The following is a 27,476-nucleotide window of genomic DNA, read 5'->3' as shown; positions in this document are numbered from 1 at the left end:
CAATGTTTTTTCGTTCTCTCTCTCTCTCTCTCTCTCTCTCTTTCTTTATTCTTCCGCCGCTATGTTTTGTATTTGTTTGGCACGCGTTATTATTATTACTTTCCAAATGAACTTCAGTTGTGAACACAGATTATGTTCATTCCAAACCAATCACTGTTGTTCGTTTCGTTTTTGGTTACTGCGTCAACGACTATAAATTGCGATTGCATCCGGTATGGTTGAAAATAATGTGATGATGCAATAACCAGAATCAAAACCAAATATTAAATCAATTCTTTTTCCGCACTTGTTATATCCATATGGAAACATTAATGCAAATATAGTCAAAATGCGTTTTTTCTCTTTCTATAAATAACACTTTGGTTCTTGTTCTTCTTCATCAACTTCGTTTTCTCCGTTGAATTTCTTCGGTTCGTTCGTGCATATACCACGACAAAATTTATTGCAATTTATTTGATTGACATTCGTCCTGACACATATTTTCGTTTACACAATCTATCTCTTGTGTCTTCGTGTGCAATGCAAGCATTTTATATGCTTGATGTTACGCTGTTTCAGCTTCACTTCTACTGTTCTTACGACATTTCGATTTGATGCAATATAACAATTTTATGTTTATTGAAGTGGATCCTTGGTGACTATATGTATGGGTATGTGTGTTCTTGATTCGTTTCGATTTTATTTGCTCCGTTTTTTTATTCCGTGTTCTTCGCATCAATTCGATTTTTGTGATTTAGTTAGTTAGATTTTTTTATGTTTATTTCCGAGTTATATAACAGATAGCTTACGGCGATAGAATTTGCGATGCAGTGTGTTTACTTTAACGACTTATCAATGTCGGTTGCATTTTAAATTTGCATTTGATTTTGGTTGAATTTCCGCAACAGAAATTTCTATAAACGATTTAAATAATCGATGCGGAATGTTACGTCTTTCCGTTTTGACGTTTCAATTTTTCTCTTTTACCAGTCAGATTTTGTCAATCTGAAAGTAAAGTTGGAAAAAAAACGAGAGAATTTTTTGTTTTAAAAATAAATTCCATTTATGATTAAACACAATATTTGTTATATGTATGAACAAACGAAAATATATCATTGAATGGGGAGATAAACAAAAGAACAATATAACCAAAATATCAGACATATGCATGACAGAATCGATTTTGATGCATCTGGTTATGAAATATTTTTGGACGTCAACGTGACAAATATGAATTATTTCAAAATTTGCACATTATAAATGTGTGTAATATACCTTTGCTGTGTTTATATTACATTATTATTGAATAATGAATATTGAGCATTAAAATAAATACGGATATCGGGTGAATTAAAAAAAATCGATTTGACACAAAAGTCATTTTCACCTGAGGTATTTATCATAACCTTTGTTTAATGTTTATAACAAAGCATAATGCGGGATTAAAAGCACAAAATGAAAATTGTAAATGAATCATTGTATTAATTTTCAATGCCGAAGCAGTGCTTGATGACTTCGAAAAAGGTGTCCGGATATTGCGTCTGTCTGCCAAATGGATGATAATCGAAAATAAAAGAATGCCCACCAGTGCCTGTGGTCTATGCACACAAATGATAAGCATGGATATTTCTGGATGTTTTGCATATATACAGAATATTAAAATTAATAAATTATAACCTCCACCACTTCGTGTTGGCTTTCTACAATTACAACGTTTGGTTGAACCATTCGTTCAACAACAAAATTAACGTAGGGCATACTTAATAATTGTTACAGCTAAGCTGCTACCACGATCCACGCCACGTCGACATTTTCGCCCAATATTTTTACGAAGCATCGATGATTATATGCAAAAACCAGTGCCTGAAACCTACTGCTATATTGACGATACGAAATGCTTACATAATTCAGCGCTATGTAAATAATACGAAACTAAGTACCAAACCGAGTTGAAGAGAGAAAAATGAGCAAAACACAACATACAATTCATTTAAAATGTGCAAATATATTTTAAAAAATGGATACACGCAAATGGATTTTAAGAATTTACAAGTCATGACAGGAAAATAGCATAAGTCGCATACTTGCACACAACCTGAGAGATACTTTCATCCACATGGTTGAGCAATAATCAAAAATTCACATAAGATTCAAGACGAGATGACAAAAACGGAGAAGGAGACGGTGAAGTTTAAAAAATGCAGAATAAACGCTTTAACGGAGCTTATTTCATGGCACTTAGACTAGATGAAAAGCTTGAGGGTAGGCATTGAACGGGACTTTTTTTTTAGCTGCACAATTGAAGGGGTTCACGAAGATTCCATTCACATAGATTTGAAATTATTCTTTCTGGTTTCGCGAAGATTTACAAGGATGCACAATAAATTATATTGTTTACAGCGGTGGTATCGCAGTTCCCTAAACGATGTACGTGGTTCGCTTTCAATGTGAAAAATCACTCTCACATGAGAATACTTTTAAAATTTTGATAATCACATTGATGTTTTTTTATGTTATGTAACGTACTATTCAATGCATATATGCTAACAATAGTTATGTGTTTTATTATTTCATATTTTGACGTTATGGGAACATGGGAAATAAAGTCCAAATAACGACGTTTGCCGCAAGCGGAAAAAAATTATTTTACGTAGAAGTGAGTTAATGTGATAAGTGTGGCAATGAATTTCAATCTTCTGTTATAACATGATGATTGTAATTCACATGAACACTTAACGACAATATGTGAACAATATTCACTGAACAGTTTTGGTTGTATGAATAATGAACACATTTTTAAAAGGGAAAACATGCGAAAGGGAAAGGGAGAAAGCGGTATATCGATTTCCACACGTTCATTAAATTACAACCATTGAAAAGTATGTATAAATAAGTACCATTTTGCCCAAGAAGGTAGACACGAATTATAAAACTTTGAATCATGTGAATCACAGTGAATCAAATGAATCATTCAAATGTCAAACAAGCATCATTTATGGTTTTACTAACATGATCGTTCAACAAGTTCTAAATATTATCGTTGATTTTTTTTGGAATTTACTAGAAAAACACGAAATAGATAAGAATAATGAGTTAATACATTTAAAAAAAACGTCAAGAAATCATTTTTTCGAAGACAAATAATTTTAATTGTTCAATAAATATTTCTTGTATGACACACAAATGACATTTCAAATGTCATCTAAACAATGTGAATCTTTTGAATCACAGTGAATCAAATGAATCATGTCTACCCCCTAGATTTTGCCCATTCGAAATTATTCGATTTTTACTCAATTCACACAAAATACAATCCACGTCTCAACTTTTTGACAACGAGGTCGATTTAAACAAAATTGAAAAGCATGATATAGAACAAGTATATCCAAAACACAACGAAATTTCATACGGAACATCGTTTATGCCTGAAAAAAATAATTGTTCACGTTTATAAATGCACTGCATATACTTAATTGTTCAATATCATCGAAACCAATGAAATGTGCACTTTCAAAGCTTAATTGAAGTAAATTCATCATTCATTATGGATATTAATTACTCTTAATAAAAGAAAAGAGAAAATAAATCAAGGGAAAATGCAAAGTTTTAACATGTACAATGTGTGATTCTTCTTCATTGAAACGCTGATAAACGAAGTGTTTGAGTAAAACACCGTTTTCGTAAATTCATGTATCGTATGAATATAATTGCCATTTCACCCCTTTCGGAAAAACAAACTTAAAATGCAAAAACCACATCAGTGATGCCGCGCGGCTGCTGACGTCGAACATAAAATGCAGACATTTTGCTCAGCAGACGAATTAAATTGAAAGGCTCAATCTAAGCTAATTCAAGCAAAAGAATTCGCAATTAATTCAATTAAAATTGTGAATTGACAAAGTTTTTGAGTGTGCCTATGTGTTTTTTTGTAAATAATGCTGTCAACTGTGATATGGGAATATCCCATCCACTTCATGTAAAATGCATTAAATACATTTTCAACAAGTACTCGTTCTTCGCCATTGTCGTCATCATCATCATCTCGCAATTCATGTTCAATTTCAATGAATAAAATAATGTCATTGGCGGTGCCGTTGATGCCTACTGTCATCAACATTTTTTTGCAATGCGTAATATGGCCGACTATTAAAGGAAGCAATGAGAAATTTAAAGATCATTTGCACAATGACACAAATGCAAAGAAACGATTGCCTCTGTCGCCAAACAGCAGCAATAAAAGATTTCGCTTTGACAATTTTAGCACATTTAGAAAATTTCAAGAAAAGCGACAAACAAAGGCAAAAAGACAATGAAAAATGAGCTGAGATACAGTTTGAAATGAGCTGGAATGTAAAATGAAGACAAATACATACATAAAAAGATGTCACTTTTTCTACATGCACGAAACTCCAGTTGAATTTATGAAAAGAGAATTAAACGAATGAATGCCCACTAAAGCAAAAAGTAGGTATAGACAGAGAGAAACGCGTTCAACTATGCTTATAGTATTATTATTTTTGTTTCGTTGCTATAGCAACACTTAAACGTTGTGTCAAATGATTCAATTTAAATTGAATTGGAAGCATCTTGCCAATTTAACCACGAAACTATTTGCATGACAACTCAACTGGACCAAACAAAATTTCCATCCTGCAAGCACAATATTCATTTCCAACCACAAATGGATGATGAAAATGTACATATGAAATATTGCTCATCTTGTTTTTTTTTTTAGTTTATGAACTCGGATAGGTTCTTCCATCCAATATGGAAATTATTGTGAAATAGTGAACTAACTCGTTGCTATTGTAACAGTGATTCGAAATAATAAATTTAGAGATGAGAGACTATAGCTGTGCATATACCTATTTAATAACACTGTTTATTATTATACATGAGTGCACTTTGCTTGGGATAACCGATATTTGGAATTGAGGATGCAAATCAAGTGGTGTTTGTTCATTTTAAAGCGCTCTTTTTATATGCATATGTGCTGCCATCAAGTGTTACAAATAAGTTCATTAAACAAAAATCGGATTTGAAACTGATTTGAATGACAGCTCGCTCTGTCTATGAAGCGGACGAAAGGTTCTCTGTTCACATTGCAATATAAAACACCAAACAATAATATTAGACACTGAAATCCAACAGTGTAAATCCATTAGAGAACGAACCACAGAGAGAGATTGCGTTCCGCTTTTATGGTTAAATTTTGTTGCAATAAAAATAACTGCTGCAACAAAAGTTTTAGTTGGTTTAATAAATTCCAATGTTGATGCCGTCTATTCTGAGTGAAAGATATTAAATTGCAAATGTTGTACATCAATTTATTATTCGTGGCTTGCATCCGGTTTTTTTATTTATTTTGCAACTAATGGTTTCATTTTGCAAGGTTTGGTTTTTATTATCTCTCCGCCGCTCTTCTCTTGAGTCCACATTTACATTCCCCACGAGTAAAATTAATGTTAAATAAAATATGTGGTTTCTGAGTGAATGCGTAGCATGTAAAAGAATCGGTTTCGCGTACGGGAAAGAGAAAAGCTCAATGAATTAAATGATTTTTTTTAAAGAATGAACAAAATGATGCATATTAAATTCAAACAAAATCCAGGAAATAACCAACATTTCATCAGAAATTGGAAAGCGAGTCTTGCACAAGATTGCATGCATTAAACCATTTCCAATTTATGAACTTCACTTTGAATGAAATGAGATCACATAAAATCATCAATTTCGTTCGTATTTTTTTTTTCTTCTTTTATTTATACAATGTTGTCATGTATGCGTTGTTAGTCCAATTGGAAATGCTCCTTATTGGATACACATATTAAATTCCTTAGCTTTCATGTCTCAGTCGTTTCGTTTATTATGTGAATCAACATTCAAGTAAAATGAATACATTGCTCCCTTATCGTTCGTCTTGAAAATAATAATAATGTAATAAAAAAAAAATACCGTAAACCGAACAATTTGATTTGAGAAAAAAGGCAACATATATGAGTTGCTGCGTGTAGAATTGAAGTAGCAAAATGGAAGAAGATGGCCGAGCATGAAAATAATAATAATAACTATATCGATAAATTTGGAAAACAAAATCATCAATTCTCATGACGTAATCCCATAATGATCCGATTATATTGTCGTACTGACATTTAAATCTGCTTGTGTATATTGGGAGTCGGAATTGAAGCGATTGCGTACGCTTCTTTGCCTTTCAAATCATTTATGGCTTAGAAATCTTGGAAAAAACGGCTAGGAACCGCACACAAAACAACTGATGCGGTTACCGAAATGAAAACCCAAAAACCAACCGAACGATGGTAAGTTGAAAAAAAGCACGACGAGGAATTAGAGAAAATCATAAGAGTCGGAATGAACAGTATTTCGTTAGCTCAACAGTTGCTATGTATACGCTTGATTTCGGTTTTCAAAATCAGAGTAGCAAATGGCTTAGCAGACATTGCAGCAGATTGAATACTTAATGACATTTCGCAAGAACTAACAAAGCTTCAAGCACTGTGAAAAGCACTAAACGTGATTTTATTGACATATTGCTTAATGTACGTTTTGTTGCGACAACGCATCCATTACCAAATAGAAAAAATCAATGCCAATATCCAACGTGAAAAAAATGCTTGCACATATAAAAAAACGTAATCTATTTACGCTCGGAACGGCATCATGACGGCCTTTCATTGAATGTTGTATTGAATTTTCCAAATTTTATGGACTTTTTTTTATTTCTTTACTTTCGAAGCACTTGCCACTCTCTTTTGTTATACAAATTTTGAATGGACGAGATTGACGAACCTCCGGAATGAACGAGACTTTGTCTCCCTCTCTTTTCCTGTCTATTTCTCTACTTTTTAAGTACAACATAGATTAATTCATTTTTGTGTCGTGCTCAAGACACAACATTATTGATTACAATTTTTTACTCTATTAGGTGACAGTTGTGTAAATGCTTTTTTTCTCCCGTCAACGAGAAATTATTCAATTTAATTGTCTGAATTGACAATTTTTCATACGCTTTTATTCAATTTACAAAGTGAATCATTGTTTTTTTTTATCTCGTCTGATATATTACCACTACACCATAGAAAATCAGTGGATAAAGCGCGAAATGAGTTAAACACACTTTAAAGAAATGTACAGTATCTGTGTGAAAACTTGATCTACACTCAACCTAGCATTCAACTCGTCCTATTCAACGAAAATGTATTTAAATTTCTATTCATAATAGATTATTGTAACGAACGTTATTTGCTCGTCGTTTTTTCTTTTCTCTTTCGCTTATTTTTCATTTTTTATGCTTGTTGTTTATCGCTTATTTTGCGATTGGACGACAGTGTCGCACGATAGAGAAAGTGAGACGTCATATAGCATAGATTATGCGTGCATAGAATATATGGAAAATTAAGAGCTTTTTTAGCATAAAATCACGGAAAATGAATTTCAGCGACAGAATGATGTGAGGCTGCTGAAAAATTAGTCAAATGAGACCAAGTGAACGGAACAACACAGAACAAATAAAAAAACGTTAATGAAAACGAGGAAAAAGCGTAAAAGATATTTTGATGCGAAATACATAATAAATTTGCATAGAGTTGAAGAGAAAATATCATATAATCGCACTCATTTCAAACGATTCTCTTCATATATTTTGTTTTGTTTTTTCACCCTCTTTTTTCGTTCGTACAATATTTTTTTGTTGTTCGTTCATTGGCAAAAACAGCGAAACATGACCGAAAGAAGGCAGTAACAGAACACTGAAAAACACTGACAGTGGATATATAAATCCAAAGGATGGGATGCTCGAAAGTGACATGCCTCAGGTTTTTATTCAGATACACGCACCCAAAGTATATCACTGTCATTATTATCATCGTTTTCAACGACTTCGTAGAATTTGAGTGTCGGTGCCATCGACCATGTTCAACTCTATATAAATTATCATATGAATCAAATCGCGTTCACGATGTCGAGAAAATATGTGTGTACACTTTCCACTCGTCTCTATTCTCTATGCTTTAAGCTTCTATGCATTCTTTTTCTTTTCGTATTTGTGTAAGCGTTCGTTCGTGATAGCATTTGATGCTGTTTTCATTCTACACGCAGATTTTTCGCTCAACGTTCTGCAGTTTTCTTTCTTTCTTCTTCTTCTTCTTCAATTTCTTTTATTTTTATCGTTCCAATTTTGTTGTTGCCGTCGTCATTACGCTAAAACTATGCGTTCCAAAGCCATTTGTCTTGTTATTCGCCATATTTTTTTCTGGTTCATTTTATTTTCCATTTTACATCTTCTAAATTATTCCAATTTAAATTTGCGTTTGGATTTGATATTTTTCTCTATATTATGCACCACATGAATGGCAGTTTAAGTCGTAGGAAAACGAAATAGCGTGTAGAAAATCAGAGCCTAAATAAATTTTGTGCTGAACATTTCATTTTGGCATTCAAATTCATCTTCCCATGGGTGTACTAACGATAGCTCTCAAAGGTGCTTTAAGCATTCAGTGAGATTTACCGATCGAACACTTGTTCATAAATCGAAGCTTGATAAACTTGGATTAAATTGTAAAATGCAAATCAGCTCAATAAAAAATAAATTACACAATTTCACCTTTATGCATAAATTGCTCGTTTAACCAAAATTTTTATGTGTCTTCATGCTGAATGCAAAAAGTATGGAGTTCTATGTGCAGGCCAAAAGGGGTCGCAATTTTATTTACATTTGAATGGACTGGCGCATACAAATCGCTATAAATTTACAGCACATAACAAGTGAAAAATGGAAGAATAGGAAAATCTGGAATCAATGCATTCATTTGGATCTAAATGAAAGTTCTCAACGAACTTCTTTAAATTGTTGGTTTTATTCGAGAAAAAAGAAAATACAATGCGGTATGCTGAACGAATTAAGTCACATTAAATTCAATATACGCTTCATTTCTTGACAATTTCTTTCTTCGTTTAATTCTTCGCTTAAGTGGTTCTTCGCTTGCCATTGTAAATTAACTCGAAAGCGGAGAGACAAATAGTTTTCCATTCTTTTAGTGTGTGGCTAAAGGCCCACGTTCAACCATTGGATAGTTGGAATAAAATGAAAGAGCTTTTGTACGTTGGTGGAAAACTTTACAATCTAGACTTCTATCGTTCCATTATGCACACATCAAAGCATTGAAGAACTTTTTCGAAACGTTTATTCTCTTTGATTTCACAATTTTTATAGACTCCCCGAGTGGAAAAAAAGTGACTAAGTTACTATTGACTGTAAGTGACTATAGTTAGCTATATTCATGAATTTTAAAATTTTGTATAGAAAACAATCGACTATAGTTACTCAGTCAGTCAGGCGATTATTTTGGGACGTTTCGACTATCGGGTGACTATGATTATTGTCAACTATAGTTAGCTGTTGCAGTTAACCATAGCTTACTTTAATTGATTGAAGTTAACTAAATTTAACTAAGGTTGCTTGTTTTTACAGTCAATAGTCAGTCAGTTTGTCCCAAAATAGTCAGTCACTTTTTTTGTACACGGGTCATATTCATGACAATGTTTTGCCTTCATCGTGTGGGTAGTTGGTGCGATGTTCGATGAAAAATCCTTAACAAGGCACAATTCGTGCACAAAACTGCAGAGAAAAAAAATTTATTACGAAAAATAAGTCGTCGACTACGATGACAGCACAACATTGAACATAAAAAACGAGCACTTTATACACTAGTACATTTTGCTTGGAAAAATGAATGAAAGGAAAGATTGCTTCAGAAAAGTTTTATTGCAAAACAATATAACCAGACGGCAGACATACCACCGTAAGTTGGTAAGAACCGAGTGAATTTAGAATGGTATATTCTATCTCAACTCACTATAAGTTAGTGCATGCTGTGAACGATGACAGCATACAATAATGTTATATTCAACGAAAATTTTTCACATTTTAATATAATATTTTACGTTGGAAAAGCACAAAAAAATTCTACATAGAATTTTCATGTTTGCCCCGGAACGAAAAGTGTATAACGTAAAATACCAAAGATTTCAAAGTTATGCTAAACAATGAACCAATCAACGACAAGAGTAGAAACCAAATAAAAAAAGGTTTTACAAGAATTGAAAAAATTCATTGTACGTCGGTGCTGTAAGGTCTTGTAGAGTGCGTGTCACTTGCGAAATTTACAGAGCTATAAATTGATGTGCAAAAATGTGTAAAGCGTTCATACCGTCACAAGGAGAGAGAAAAAAATCTCGACTGCAGTTTTCAAATTTGGACATTTGATATTCATTGAATATTTACCCAATTTCAAGAATGTCATTAATTTTTCAATGTTGAAATATTTTCCCATTAAAATATATTGAAAGTGAAGAGAAGTGAATGAGAGAGGGAGAGCGGGAGAAAAATTGAAGAAAAGAGAGCGAAAAGTATTGAATTAGGGAAAAACCGGCACTGTGGAAAATCACAAGTTTGCTGTCGCCGTTAATTTGATGAACAACACTCATACCCCGCATTAATTTGTGAACCGTCAACTGAGTGCGACGTCACATAAATTGAAGTATTTCGGAAACGGTGTTGAAAGTATCGGGGTGATATAAGACATTTCTTTCCGTATGATGTGCTGCGAAATCATTTGCAGTTGCGATGGAAAAAATCAAAGAAATGAAAACGAACAGGAAATTCGACAGCAAACTTTTGCCCGAAGTATAAATATTTCGATGTGCAAACATTGATTATTTCGATGTGCAAACATTGATTAAATGTCGAGAAATTGATGTTCGACCAACTGATGCGATGGTAAAAGCTTATTGCAAATAAGTACTGTATGCTTGTCGAATAAAATGTTTGACGTGATTTTATAAAAATGTACATATATGTGCACATACACTCAACAAAAATTAGTGCCAACACACAGAGAAATATTGCAATGAAAACTAGATGGCTTGTCGTATGAAATTTGGAACTAGTTGACAATACATATAAAAATCTGTTTGTCCATATAATCCTCATACAAAATATCGTTTTTGTGTATTCTCCTCTGTGCGGTTCTTCTTCGTTTGTCTTTTGAAGAAAATCCGCACAAAAGAGAATACACAAAAACGATATTTAACATGAAGATTATATGGACAAATAGAATTTTATATGTATTGTCATCTAGTTCCAAATTTCATACGACAAGCCATCTAGTTTTCTTTGTAAAATTTCTCTGTGTGAACTGTTATTGCCTTTTGCTATATATTTCGCTGCAGTAAATTCACTTTGCTGAAATAGTCACATTGACAAATGTGACAAACTCATGGCACTTAAACTAAAGTAAAAGTTGTCATGTTACAGGGAAACAATTTGATTACAGCCAATGCCCAATGGTTCTATGGCAAAAATAATCAATAACAGATGTCGCTGAAATTCTCTCTACACATGTGATATCGTCATTGAAACGGCAGTGATATGAAAACGCAAATCAATCCCATATACATATAGAAAATGTGGTAATAAAACGAACCCGTCCACTTTTTACACATCTTTCTGACAACAAATCATCGAAAATCACAACGAATCCAGATAAATCGGTTTGATGACTTTCATGATGATGTATTCATATATAAAACATGCGTCGGTCATTTATTAATAGAGAACGAGTGAAAGATGAAGAGAGAAAGATAGATCTATATGGTTATATGGTTTATATGGTTTGGACTGACTTGCAAATATTTCTCGCAATTGATGTGAAAATCCATGGAATAACAATGACCAAGAGAGATCTGGTTGAAGTATCTGGAGATTTCGAGAGCCACAATCGTTGTAATTAATCGTTTTCAGATTTGTTACGAACAAACCAAATCAAATCCCATATAATAGAAGTTCTGTGGTGTATATATATTCGATTGTTGAGCCACATATATATACGTCTATATTTTCGAATAACATTTCCGCTCTCATGCATTTCGCATATATCGATGTGTGTCTGCCATGTTATATGGTCATACCAATGAATGAATATATATTGATTTGTTATGATGTTCGCTCAATATATATAGTTTCAGCTTTCTGACACTTTCATTTGCTCTCGTTCGCTAAATCGAAAATAGAGAACGAATAACAGACACGAGTTTCATTTTCTCTATCTGCTATCGGTGGCGATTCTGTTCAATTTCATTGAATTCAATAAATTGACTACAATTCGAAGTGTTTCACATTCCATCAAATCAAAAGTTTGCTTTTCACCATAAGCGCATGACGCTCTAAAAGCATTGAATTTGTTTGAAAAGAGCTTATACTCGCCTCTTTAAGTAGAAAATAAAATAAACTTGTGCACAAAATGTATGTGTCCAAAGTTGATTTCAACGATGTCACCCCAAAAATGGCATGAGAATACGAACTTTTTTCAAATCATCTTTCGCTTCGACCGATTTTTTTTCCTGGATTCCCTCTTCCACCAATTGGTGTCTTGTTTCGAGTGAAACTCTCTTGTCAATAAAAATGTTTGGTTTGAATTGCATTGAAATTGGATCAAAAGGGGAGCAAAAAATTTGTTGAATTTCAAAGCCTTGAAATGTGTTTATAATGAAATACAATGAATGCATTCAATTTGATCTGTTAAGAGTTTTAATGAAGTCCTGGAAAAACATTGTTAGTGGCTATGGTGTGGGTATGTATATTTATTTGTTCTGCTAGCCGTTTTGCCATTGAAAAACCTTCAATGGGCTAAAAGCGAAACATCTTATCAAACCAAAATGGCAACGATCTCTAACACTTGATGGTACAGAAAATGAACGAGAGAAGAAAAAAACGACATCGACTCAATCTACTGAAAATATACAGACCACGAACACATAATACCGAATGGGAAGTAAGCTTACGATTGAAATAAAAGAAGAAAAACGGTTAACGATAATAAAAATGGAACAAAATGGAAAAAAAGAAGCAAAATAAATGGACAAGAAAAAAAGTAGTGTGTGTGTATACGTAAAAATACAATTGGGTTTTTGTGAGATGTCACGTGTTCTCTTATTTGCCGAATCAAGACAAGAACACGCAACAAAAAGTAGAGGAAAAAAATGTCGATAGAGGAAAGAAAAGATGAAAATTCGCCGAATGAACAAACTGAATGAAGTCGGACTCATAGAAAAAAAAGAGAGAGAGAGAGAGAGAGAACGTGGCAAGATGAAATGGATTTGAATAAAAAAAAAATAAAAAAATGCAAACAAAGTACGATATCAAAGTTGCTCCATGCATACATACACATCCAGAAATCCACTCACATGCATGACAGCACGAACCAAATCATACATGAAAACGACGAAATGAGAAGGAAAGTAATCGCACTTAAACATTCAATCTATTGCGAAATGTGACATGTACAAAATAATGTATTTTTGGTTATCACATTGCGCACATGCATTTCATTTACGTTGAAATTCATTTCAATGTTTCACGCTCTCATGCTTATTCTCATTTCGCTCCTGTTTCTCACATTCTCATATTACAAAAGAGAAAAACAAAAAAAAACATACACGCATATCTGACAAGTAATATTCACTGAATTAGATTGAAAAACTGAAATGCTGCACGCCTTCTGGCGAAAAAAACAAACACCGCGAGTATATCCGATTTTCTCATTTGTTCAAATTGCCCCAGTAAATATGGATGTAGTGCGAGTTGAAAAGATATAAATATTGGGAGTATAGTGTGACATCTTGTTCAAACATGAGTGATCTCATTTTCGCTTCACAAAATCGAGTCGAATTCTTATTCGCCCATCGATTTGTGGTGTTTTCCATTCGATTTGAAAGGTTTTTGTCGATACGATATATGCGCTTGTAGTATGTTTTATTATCTCAATATCTATTTATCAAGATCGAAATTGTGTTATGTTTCGTTGTGTTCTTGTTTGCCAAAATTGAAATTGGTCGGTGTCTCCATAAAATGGTTCTTTTTCCCACGTTTTTGTTTTGTTTGTCATTTCGCCAAAGAGCCACAAAACACATAAAATGCCAATGTATTTGAAATCAACATGATGGCAAAGAAAGATCACCTATCTATTTTTATTTGTGCATGTGGATGCCAGCGCACGTTTAATGGCCCATAAAATTTAGGTGTTTATAATATATACGACGAAAAAAAAGGAATTTGAAGTTAAACGGCTGTGCTACTGTACACAGTATTTCTTTTTTAAGGTGAATTACAAACGATTCACTGTCTACCACCTCACATTGAAATGGCCAATTCGACACACGACGAAGAGAATGAGAGTAAGGCAAACGTGAGCATGCAATAGCACGCGATAAATGAAATTGGCCGATGGTGACGATAATGGTTGTGCTTGTGTTATACGCCACACATATATTTATGCCTGGCAGTTGTTTATAACAATTGCATTAAGTTGTTGCTGGGTTTGTTATGCAATACCGGCGACCAAACATTTCTTAGTCACAATAAGGTTTTGATTTCAAAACTTGGTCATTTCCTGCAAACCAACCAGATACCATCTCGATAACGACACTTCAATCTCACCCCTTGTGGCTGTTTTGTTTATTTATTTCGCGCGAAATTCACCTTTTTTTGCCCGCATTTTCATTTTCATACCATGATGAACGTTTTCCCCCTGTATTCTTCATCAAAGTCGCGGCAAAAGGAAAAAAAAAATAAGACGGTAAGCATAATGGATGTTTGCACTTCAGTCATTTTCTTAAATGATATATTGAGCAAAAACGCCAAGAGTAAATAAAACTGGTAAACAAATTATTGGTTTGTTTGCGTCTCTACCTCTCTTTTGCTCATCATAACCATCGAAGCGTTTGTTTAGTCATTAATTCAGATCAACGTGTTCTTTTCGCAATATAAACAATTTAGATTCAACCACACGATGAGGTAAAATATTATCCGGTTATGGTTGCTGGTTGGCTCTTTGGTTCAATTGTTACAAACGATTGAAGAGCTTTTTTTACATTAATACTGAGCGGTTCGATCATAGGTAAAGAGTACAGGTATTCTCTGCTACGTAAATATATAATTAAAAGGTTCTTTTTTCTCCTTTGCATTTACATTTAGAAGCACTCATGTTGATAAAATGTGAATCAAACAAAAAAAAATACCATTCGGATCACTTCACATCAAGAGCAGCAAACACAATGTATCGTCGACCATATAAACGGAATCTGTGCCGCACAGAGATTATCATCGCCAGAATCTTATTGTGAATAACAATATGATAAGGTATACCGAATAAAATCCCAAAGTAAATAGAAAACAATGGATAAATCAAGCCCAAAGCCTACACGTACTTTCCACGAAATCCAAACCATATTGAATATGTATTTGGGAAATTCACACGAAATAAATTCGACGATATTTAGATTGAGATTCCGATAAAAGACGACGAAAATATTATTTATATTTTATTGCATTTGGTATAAAAACAATTTGTGATCATTTGTGTTTGTGTGCGCGGTCTGAGGTATTTAAATGAGATGATGGTGAAGTCAACCATTTCCCGCTTTCCATTCGATACATAACAATCCACCACGTCGCCTCTTCATTTCTTCTTTGATTATTATCACGTTATTGTTCGTTCATTTAATTTTGCCAAGTCAGAATATTTCGAATGAATTCACCAATCATTGGGACAAAATAATTAGTCAGCGCATGTGAATGGCACCAAATACTATCATTCATGATTGACTGCCTCATTCCGAATAGAATTAATGTGCGGCTTTTGAAAAGCACCTGAAACAAAAGCGAAAATATAATGACAAATAGAAAAAAAAAAGTGTCACATCGTCTCTTGCTCTATCATCTCATCATTCCAATCACTCGTATGCATGACACACATTATCCGACTGAATGAATTTGAAGGACAAATTACTATTTCCATCCATCGGATCGTCTACGTTCACATGAAGTATATATTTGTGATAAAATCACTGCCTACTTTTATTACTTAGTCTAAATCCATTGTATTCACTCATCATCAGAAATAGAGAATAGATTATTGTTTTAGCGAATTGAGTAAAAAAAAAGAAAATAGCTGTATGTGGTTTGGCCTCATTGTGTGAAATGATGTCACGATGTGGATTATATGTGCTACTACAGTATTATGTCGGGCAGAATAGAAGACGAAAAATGATTGAAAATGACGGTATGGTCCGTTTATCATGCGAAAAATAGAAAAAAAGGATATTCATTTATATGGGGTGCCTAGACACAATGAAAACAACACGTTCGGTGACGAACAAGACGTTAATTAAACGAAAAACGCTTTGTAACTAAAAGCATAATTAATTTCTCAGCAATCGATGAAAATGCGATTAGCTGAGGAGAAAATTGACCATCGCCACCATTTTTAGATAATTCAAAGTCTAATGTAGCATTAATCTCCTTTAACGGCTTCTGTTAAATCTATTTTAATTTAATTGTTTGTAATTTTATTCAAAATTTGCAAATCGTCCTCTCACTCGAATAGATAGATGAGACGTGCTTTCCACCACTTATGAACATGTATATATACTTCATAAACAAACGATTGCCGGAGCTGTGCACACGCTTAAATGGTGCACTGAACATCAACAGACATTTAAGATTTGGTCCAACAAAAATAAAGAGAATGAAATGAATGTTTAATTCCCTTTCGCTTTCTCTCTATACCCCTTTTTCGGCCCCTCCACACCTCTCTCTCTCTCTTTCTCTTTCCAATACTCTTTCATTCTTAATGTTTTTTAGACGGCTCGGTGGTATTTTTGGTATATCACTTGTGTATACGATACGAGATGGGACTGAATTCTCGACAAAAAGTTTGCCATTCATTAAACTCGATTTTTATTTGATTTTGAAAATTTATTTGACACAGTTTGAAATTATGTGAGTATGTATAGCTCAACATATATACAACGATTTTTCATTCCATTGGGTTTTCGTTTCAAAGCTTTTATCCTTAAGCTATTTAAAGCGAAAACTTTGTAATGCAGAAATAGAGAACGGTTTGGCATAGAGAGTCCGCGTCAAATCTCTACATTAACAGCAATAACCAACAACAACAAAAACAACCACGCGTGTAGTATAGCAAAAATTTGTTTAAAAGATGTTGAATAAAAAAAAACCTGAAAAAAATGAAACAACACCTGAACACAGCAAACATAAAAAACTCAATGTAAACAGACCCTTGATGAAAAACGAGATGCCGTACCCGATTCATGTTCGCGCTATCGCGCTTCACCGAAAGGGGGTTAGAAACGGTTTTCACTATGTTTCTTTTCAATATTAATACTTTCAATTGAAGAATTTGCTTCTCTTTTCCCCTGTTGTTTCTTTCATCACTTAAACATTTTTTTATTTGCACATTTTTGTTTGTGAGCTATTTGTGCCAAAAATTATTTGCAGGCGAAACTTTCAACCATATATGCTTTTGTTCTGACGTAGTTTTCACATACTTGAGGTGATGGGATGAACAAAAAAAAACCAAGTCGAAAAGTAAATAAAAATGTAACGAACACGACTAAGAGCGAGAAAAAAAAAGAAAAGAAAAAGCGAACATGCATCACCGTCTTGAGGCATAAAATTGAACGAAGCCAGTTAAGTTATGTATGAAGTTTGTGTGTGTGTGTATATATTTTTTATGTTGATGTTGCTCGATGAAATTGTCGACAAACTCGTATACTTTTGGTACCCGCATGAACCAAACAAAAATTGCCAAATGACAGACAGTACGAACAATATAAAGAGGAGGTTGAACGTCATAAACGAAATGAAGAAATTTATTCGTGGAAAAGGTAAAGCAAACTTACGTGTTATTCCTCCAATGACGAAATTGCCAAATACTCGTGACATGCCAACACAAAAAAAGCATTCTTCGTTCGGGTGCTGAACATATAAACTATGTTGCTGGTGAACCTGATGAAAGTTCGCAACGATTTTTGTTTTTGATGTACGTGAAAGCCAACAAACAACATCGATTCCCGGGTGAACAGAAGCGAACGAGTTGAATAAAAAAAATTGTCGAGAATGTTGCGATGCACAAAGCGACAGCGTAGACGAAACATAAAGAGATGGAAAAAGAGAGAAAGACAGAGAAGAGAAGAAGAAAAATGAAAAACAAACAAACAAGAATCATGAAATGGAAAAACGATCCAAGTGTTCAGTGAAATGCTACAACAATATAACATTTAAATACATTTCAAAAGATATGTAAATGTACGCACTTTTAAATTTCATGAAATGTTGCTTTCGGTGCTAGATTTTTATAGCTTCTGTTTTCAAGTTGTACGATGCTGTTGAAACTCGTGTAGGTTTTCACTAATTTATTATATGGTTTTGGTAATATCGTTGCTGCTTCAACGTTTACTTCAGAAAATATGAATTAGAAAACAAATGACTTGCAAGAGACTGAAGGCAAACGTATAGAATACACACGCACACAACACCGCATAAAGTGGATGCTGGAAAAGACAGCCAAATAGTCGACACGCACAGAAAATAGAAGAAGAGCTATATATAGATAATAGCAAAAGAAAATGTGTGAGCCAAGCTTTCAAGTTCCTAATGTGTAAGTGGTGTTTTTATTCCACAAAGTCTTGTACTTCTTTTATTCCTCTTAATTCGCAAAATTGTGCTGTTTTTCTTCGTTTCGGTTTTATTTTCAGTTTATTAGCGCTGTTGCCGCACACACACACACATACACACTTTCTGATATCGAATAGATAATTGCTTGATGTTTATGAACGATGGTTTGGGATCGTTTGTGTTTTTCTTTTTATATTCGTTTTGGAATGCGCAACATACACACCGTACATTCCACACACAGTGTTGAACAAATGCTGACTGTCGTTGCGAAAGCGTGCCGAAAGATAAGCCAAAACATATTAAAAATTGGTTCTACCATCTACTCCGTACCCACATCATCATCATCATCCTGTCCTTTTCCGTTTTTCGCTTCGTCGCCGAATATACACGCTTTGTATTTCTCCTAGATGTGTTGTATCGTGTGTGTTTGTTATGCGCGCCCGTTCGTTCTATTCGCTGTTCGATACTCTCTTTCTTTCTATCTCTCTCTCTTTCACACACACACTCCAAACTCACTCACTCCTCGCGTATATAAACTGTGTTTATGTACGTTTGGGGTTTTTCGTTTTGCTTTGTTTGCTCACAATATAAATATGATGTTATTTCAATGGTTCTATATCGTCGCCGTTTTGGCCGTTGTTACTACTGCCACTGCTGCTCTTCTTCCTTTTGTTCGTGTATCCGTGCGTATTCCGTTTCTTTTAACTTTGGCTGAACTTTGGGTTGTACTACAATTCTGTTTCATTTGTCAGCTTCGTGCAACAAAACAACGGATAAACTAGTTGGATACGCACAATATTCTTAACCAACGAGCACGCACGCACATAGAATATATATATATATACAGCTTTCTCCGTTCAGATGATAGATAACGAATAGAGCGCACCCGTTTCCCTTCAGTACCAATTCACTCTTAGCCTCAGATGCTTAAAATATACGAACAATTTGCCCACTGTTCTCTTCTAAACAGCAACCGTTTTCATCTATAGCGAGAAATAGACAAGAAAAAAAGAAAATTGGAAGAGAAAAGAAAAAAGAAAGAAATTATTTTCGCTATGAGATTTTTGAAGCTAGCTTTCGGTAGCTATTGATATATGGCCAAATTCATGGTACATATTGTAACATTGTATCCGGTATTGAATATGGCATAAACATTAAACACAATATATTCTCTCCCCCCATTCCATTTAAATGTAGTATGTGCGTTCAAGTAGATCCCCTTTTTTATTTTTATTGCTTTAGTTAGTCGCGCGCGCGAAACATACACGAACCAACTGGAAAACACTTGCATTGGATGAGATTTGAGAAAGTAAGTGACGTGAAAGATAAACCCGACAAATACATTCGTATTTTTGTATGGATGCGAGAATATGAGAGATACAAAGAGATGCTCAAAGTAAAAATGTCCGCGTACTGTATTCACGAAGAGAGTACAACTATGGAAATGGTGCTAAATTTTATTCAAATCCTCTAATACCATTAGGTGTCTTTGTGAAGGCAAAATTACTTCTTTTGCTCTGAGGCTGTCAAATAGCTATATGAAATTCTCAAGTACTTGTTTGGTTTGTTTTTAGTTGAGGAAAAAGTGCGCCGCGTCAATTCTAAAATGAAAACGCTAAAAATGTTGTTTTTCTGCTATGTTATTTGACTATGTTGGTTGTTTTATTTTAATTTTTTTCCGACGACTGATACTTTTTCGCCCTGTCTTCGATCAATTGATGAATGTCCAAAGTCGACATTTGAGCTTATCTTTATATTCACACCGTTGCAATGCTCTGGGGTTTTTAAATTTTTTCTCTCTTTTTTGTTGTTGTTGCAACTCTGTGATGTTACGGCATTCATATTTGGGAAGCCGCTTTTTTCCAACAGTGTTTGCTGAGTTGCTGAGTTTTTATAGCACTCTCTTACACACAATATGCGATTATGTTCCTTTTTTTCTCTCTTACACCGTTCGTTTATCCGCTTCTTCTAGTTATTTTGTTTATCTTACGATTTCAACTCGTCGTTGTTGACGGCTGCTACGCTGTCATCTTGTGCCTTTTTTGCATCTGTGTTCGCATCAAAGACATGGCTTTCGTACAAAAATTTTGTATATATTAGCCCGAGCAAGTGTATGTGTGTGAAAAATGATGTTTGATGAGAATTAGGCGTGTTTAGTAGATGCTGCCACCAATTTATCTTGTACACGCGGCTGTAACAGCATCTCGCGTGATTTGTATCGTAGTTTTTCAATCGAGATGTTATATGTACACGAACGAATTCATGCAGAACAATAAATAAGAATCACATGTGGAACGATGAGGCAAAAGCCATACATACACACACACCCACGGTCGAATCGAATCAATGAAAAATTATTCACGTCTAGTGTTGAGATCGAGAGATGGGTATGCAGCTAAAAGTAGTATACGAGGAGTTAACATCATTGAAACTATAAATATTTCTTTGACTTGTTTTGCTGCTAGTGTTGTAAATGATACGTATCGTGGTTTACGGTCACTTCATATCACCAAGTTCGATGCCATAGCACGCACGTACACGTTCCAAAATACTTATGTGATTACGATGTGGGGTAGTGATAGATAAGGTTCGGATCATTTGAAATCATTGGATGAAAAATAAAAGCGTTTGAAATTGCTTTGAAAATGGTACACTCTGTGGATATTCTCATTTTCAAAAATGTTAGCTGTCCTTTATTTTTTTTGTGTACAAACGCAAAACACACACACAGTTTATTCTTTAAATCATATAGGTTTTCCCCAAATAGCAACAATCTCTCTATATGTCTCTTTCATCCTTTGCCTATCCCACTCTCTCATCCTTAACGCACCGTCATACCAAATAGATAATTTTTATTTATTTTGGCACAACAACAACAAATGTACCGTAAGAGATTAAAGACTAGACCAATAAACGCATTTTGCGTGAATCCATGAGAAAGGATATATTGAAATGCGACAGAGCAATGACAAACAATCGAAATGTTCTTTCTACACTTTTTTTTTGTTCAATTTTATTCGTTTTCATTTTTGGCATTTGTGTATTTTCTCGCATGCAGACGCCAACAACAACACGCACTGCTAATGCGAACATTTTCACTATATATTACAATATTCTATACGATGCTGTGTGTATCGGGGAGAAAGCTTTGACCTTATTCACTTATAATAACAGAGCGTATAGAACACACACTCATACACAAACTCCACAATGAACTTTTTTTTCGTTCTATTCGATCGCTTCTTTTGCATTGGTCTTTTGGACTGCTTCAATTTGGTTTATTTCCACTTTTTTTTACTTTTGCCATTTTTCTCTTTTATTCACGCGCTCCCTTACTCAAATATCATCGGCTACTTGCTTTTTGGTCGCCTTTTAAGTCTACGGTTTTTTTAATGGTCTATTCGTGGCTTCGTCGGCTTTTTTCTTACGTTCGAATTACTTTTCATAATCTTTTTTCATATTTTTTTTTCATGTCCAAAAAACAGCTTGACTTTTTCATGCTTCTTGTTTAAGCTTCAAAGTGGGAAAAAGATGAAAAATCTCAGTAAAATATCAAACTCAAAGGACTTGCTTTTTCTTCAATAAAAAAATATCTTGAGATTAATTCTGGCTGTATTAGCATCATCGTCATTGACGCTTGTTCAATCAAACCGAGAAGGAGAGGGTGAAAAAGAATGAAGCGATGGCAACGTACGAAAATCAATTGATTGGCCTTTGATCTTTGCATTTTGGTATATTTGACGCTTTGTTGCCGTCGTTGCTACCGCGCTGCGACAGTATCTCGCGCAATGCTGATGATTTTACAGTTAGTGGTCGTCTCATCGTCAGTCAGTCAGTTGTGCTCATGAAATAAATGTACAGACACTGTAAAGTGCAAATTTAATTTGACTGTGCGTATCGAGTTAATGATTGATGGTGACAAATAAATTGAATTTCTCTCTTTGATTATTAAGTTCGTGTATTTTTTTTTCGTTGCTCACATTTTTTCTTCTGTTCAATGCTTTGTCTCTCTGACTTATTCTTTATTCTTCTTATATTTTTTTTACACTTCATACTTTTCTTCTGCGTTTCGCACGGATTTCTATGGATTATCGCCCTTTTTTCGTTATGCTGTGGATTGTGTTGGCTCGTTTTTATTTTGATTGTTTAAGTTGCATTCACGACAAGCGAAAATAATACTAATTTCATTGGCCACTTGGTCACGACAAAAATATCTCTAAATGAATCACAACAATGAGTTGGAAAGCCACATAACGCTTACTTACACAATTTTCGAAGTGTTTTTTTCCCACTGTTTCCATCCAGAATGAAACAGAAAAGCGAGTAAAAATATAATGGAATGGAATGTGTGCTTTTATCTGCCAAAACTGTGAAAATTCATGCGAATTTTTCTGGTTTTTCCAATGCAATCACCACTAATTCATTCAAATGAGATAATTTTTATGTTTTCATTTCTCTTAAATTTATTTATTTTTTATTTTTCTGGTCACAAAAGAACTTGCAAATGCCTTAAACTTTTTTCCTTCATTTATGTAAGAGTATGTAGGAGTTTGTTTGATTTTCTTCAGCACTTTTTCAAGTAATTGGATAAAACTTTACGACATGGATTTTTCTTCGTTTTTCTCTCTCGATATTATTTCATTTTGTTTTTTCTGATAATTCGTTTAGAAATTAGTATAATTTTTATTATACGGTGATGATATTTTTTCTTTTTGTCGCACAATTTTGTATTTTCCGATGATTTGCAAAATGTTCGGGTTGAATTTTATCACTTTTTATTGGGATACAATGAAGCTGTAATGAAATTCGCGTATTAAGAAAGAGAAACAAAAGGGCTTTGCTGCCGAAGGAAAACGATGTCTAGATCAGACTGAAAAGAGCGTTTGAGTCCGTGCAGCAATAGCAGTCCGTGCTCACAATGCGATACAATCGGAAGGTGAAACGGAAAGAGAAAAAGAGAGAATGAAAAGCACATGCGGTACAGCATCAGCAATGTGGAAAATTCAACCAAAAATTACTCTCGTTCAATTGGTCGCTCTCTGTCGTGCGCGCCTTTTCACTCTCTTTGTTACGGTGCTACGATGTTAATACAACAAGCCATATATAGCTTCTGCAAGAATAGCAAATACACGAAACGTGCGACACCGATGGATAAAGCGCGAGTAAAGCGAAAACGTTTGCGGATGGCGAACATTTGACAAAATGAGTAAGTGAGTGAGAGTGATGTAGCGAGAGCGTTGAAAATCAAATGAAGGTGGGGCAGATTTCCGTTTTTTCGCCTCAAGCTTTTGTCCGTTCTTTTCTCATTTCCATGTTATTCGGACGCAAACGCTTCTTTTGGCATAAAAACCGTGCGATTTTATATATAAGAAATGAAAATTTACTGTCTATTCAGTCGTTCTGCTACATCGACAAAGCAATATACTGTCAAGAACATTGCCAATCTCTACATAAAACTTTATGCAGCTTTCGTTATATTATTTCTGTTGTGGATGTCGTTGTTGTTCATATTTCTCCGCAAAGGGAATAAATTAGTTCGTATAAATGAGATACACAAACCGAATCTTTTGCTTACATAATCATGATTCATGAGATGAGATGAACGCATGACCGTTGAAGCACCATGCGAACATAAATGTTCTTGCTGTTTTTGCCACTACAACTGCCTCTGTTTCTGTTTCTATTCCTACTGTTTATGTTGGTGAATGAATTAGTTGTGCATTGCGTTCGGTGTGGCTGGCGACTCTGGAGTACACTTGCGATTGCTCTCTCTCTCTCTCTCTCTCTCTCTCTCTCTATTGCTGAACGCAGAGTGGTTCGCGTGTTTGTATGTGTGTGGTTTTACTCAGCTATCATCGACCGCTTTCTCTGCATCGCAATGCTAACTGCTTATGATACATTTCACCTAATTCAATCGGTTAAAAATGTGTGACAAACACATGCGGCGTGTTGAAACATACGGGACAACGAGCATGCTGAAATTGGTATGTGTGTTTGCCGCCGTTTACAGTGTACATTGTGTGTACAAATTCATTACCCTCTCACTCTTAACATTATTTTTTCTTTGCTCTATCGTCGTTTGTCATTTTGATACCGTTTTATAAAAATGAACATTGAAGTCGTGCGTTTTCTTGCTGGCATTTATAGATGTTAAATGTTCTCTAATATAAATGTATATCGTAATATGTACACAATCGTATATTAATATATGCGAAAGATGAAGAAAAAGAGAATATCATAGAAATACATTTAGCAAACGTGTGCACTCTGCTTTAGCGCCAGAGCTGCGAGACATGCATACACACACAGCCGAGGGACAAAACATTCATTTGGGATTCTGTTTTGTATCAAAGCGCAATTCATTTGATGAGATCAGAGACTAGCAAAAAAAGAATGAATGTGCCGTCGTTTTTCTTCTTCTGTTTTCCTTTCATCCATTTATTATTTAATTATTGATTCAGACATCGAAACAAACGCAGTTTAAAAATGAATAAAAATTACACAAATTGTTTATTTGAAGGAAGCCTTCACCGGCCCACTCCAATTTATGTGCCTTTCTACAGTTATACCGATGACATATGAGTGGAATACAGGTAAAAAGTGAGAGATTGAGTGAGAAAAAAAATGATGTTATTTTAGATGGATGATTTTTTTCTTCTGATTAGCGATCCGGCGCATCTACGCATACACATTCTGGGGTATTTTAATTGATTGAAAAAAAGTCGGCGGATTAGCGGCATTGATGGATGGGTTGTGGAAAAAAATGAGGTCGCAGACAAACAAAAAAAATCGTTATGCTATGATCCACTTGAAAAACACGACGAGTTGCTGGAAAATATCACTATGCTCATAAAATGCTTATCCGGCGGAAAACCTGATGAGATACTTTTGTTCGAAATTGAATTAATACCACCCTGCCACAATATGGACGAAACGGGTTTCTTTCTAATGTTGATGCCGTGAAACCGATGATTATGATGGTGTGATGTAGGTTCTCTTACTCTGCGGCGCTAACCACCCCATTGTGCACTGAATATTTATAGAGTAACCATATATTCACATTTTCAATGTTTATACCCGCCCCGAGTCAGTTCAACCATCGTTGAACTCTTATTATTGCCAATGAAGTCATGTGCAAAGCTTAAGTATCAAATGGTATCATTTACACTATATACGTATAATATACACGGAATGTATCTGTACTACAGGTTTTTGGTTTGGCTGTTCGTTTTGTTAGACATTTTATTCTATTCGAAAAACAAATAAAAACAACAACAATAACAATGTGCTCCAACGATAGCATCTAATCACAATTATCATAAATTTGCTTGTGGAAAACTTTTACCAAGTGCTCATTCATACAAATATATCCATAGATACTATGTGTTCAGCGGTAGTTTTTGTTCATTCAATGGTTTTTGTTGTTGTTTTTGTTGTTCACAGAATTGTCTGTGTGAGAGCAACGATCTAAATGGTTTGACGATGCGATACTGATGCTGGTGTTAGTAGTAATGGTGACGATGATGCTGGTGCTTCAATGTTGGCACGACTTACGAATGACAAACGAGAGACAAACTTCTTCGCATTTATCCATATTTTCAGTTCACTTTTACATTTTGATTTTTGTGACTTTTGTGCTGTGTGTGTTTACTTGTTTGTAAACTACAAGAGTGTAAACAAAATAACATTTCCAAGAAGAGGGAACCGACTCAAATTCAAAATAGTAGTTTATATGTGGTGTCAATCCGAATGCATTGACGTATAAAAACTGAATGGAAATACATGAAAGCTTTTTGATTCAATTCTATTGTATCTTATGCGTCTTTGACAATGCTTTTTCTTTGCTTCTCGGCAGATATTTTTCTCTTTTCGCTGCTATTCGTCCATCGAATTCATCGGCCTTTGCCAAGTCTTTTGTACTCCAACTGTAAGATTTATTATATATTTTTTTGTAGCGGCATATAAAACCGCATACATTTTTTTCTGCTCTTCTTCTCTACACACCATGTGTGTAGTGTATAAACTTCGACTATTTATTTCTCACATACGGTACAATTTATAAGTGCAAGCATTATCAGGCCATTTTACATTTATAAAACTTGTCTATAACAACCCACAAATCCATCTTTCGTTCATTTATTCGTATACGCGTTCATTTTTTTGTTCTGCACATTTCTCCTGAGTTGATGGAAAAATTCTCTTTGACAGTAATAAAGAGTTTATGGCTGAAGTGAACACGAAAACAAAGAGTACACCAAAGATGAGAAAAAGAAAACAAAAGGAGCAAAAAAAAAACTCTGATGGAAAGTTTACAACTTCTTTTGTTGTTTTGTTACAGTGCATCTTACTGATCTATTTTTAACCCAATGCAAACTTTTGTTCCATGTTGCCCTTTTTCCATCTAGATTTTTCATTCAATTTCTTGGCATCGGATAAAGTTTTATCTTTTACCATTTTTTTCCACTTTATAAAATTATTCTATATATGCATATTATTCAAAGAGAAGAGAACTTTTTAATTTCTCATATCTCGTCAAAAAATGCAAGAGGACACAAAACCAAAATAGAGTAGAGAGAGAGAGAAAAAAAAACACAAAATTACAAAATTAGGAGCGGGGTAAAAGTTTGCTTGTGGCTCAAATCATTTTTACATTCTAATTGGATTATGGGGTTTTATGGTCGTTAGTTTGCGTACGTTTCCATCATTTGATGCATGGTTAATCCGATGACATCGTTAGCATTGTATTTTTTTGTTGCACGCAAATAACAGAGAAAAAACGAATAAGAGAAAACAAATAGAGAAAAAAATCTGTATAATTCATCATGCCATTTGTTTCCATTTATATTTTATTTGGCTTAAATAAAGTGAACGATTTTATTGTTTGAGCTTACATATTTCACACTCATGCGATCGAAAATAATCCAATTCTATCAAAGTGGCT

The 27,476-nt window shown here is 34.3% G+C and overlaps 1 long non-coding RNA gene across 1 annotated transcript; it reads right to left on the bottom strand.

The window, feature by feature from the left end:
• Positions 1-746: 746 nt before the first annotated feature.
• Positions 747-23,388, bottom strand: LOC116339614. Its single transcript, XR_004201009.1, has 4 exons — positions 22,801-23,388; positions 18,175-19,518; positions 17,761-17,866; positions 747-984 (listed from the first exon to the last, which is right to left on the bottom strand). It is a non-coding gene; the product is annotated as an uncharacterized LOC116339614 (long non-coding RNA).
• Positions 23,389-27,476: the final 4,088 nt, after the last annotated feature.

This window comes from Contarinia nasturtii, unplaced genomic scaffold (genome assembly GCF_009176525.2).
Source record: "Contarinia nasturtii isolate CC-2019 unplaced genomic scaffold, AAFC_CNas_1.1 Cnas_scaffold_533, whole genome shotgun sequence".
Lineage (NCBI taxonomy): Eukaryota > Metazoa > Arthropoda > Insecta > Diptera > Cecidomyiidae > Contarinia > Contarinia nasturtii.
This window is presented reverse-complemented; position numbering and strand designations above follow the sequence as displayed.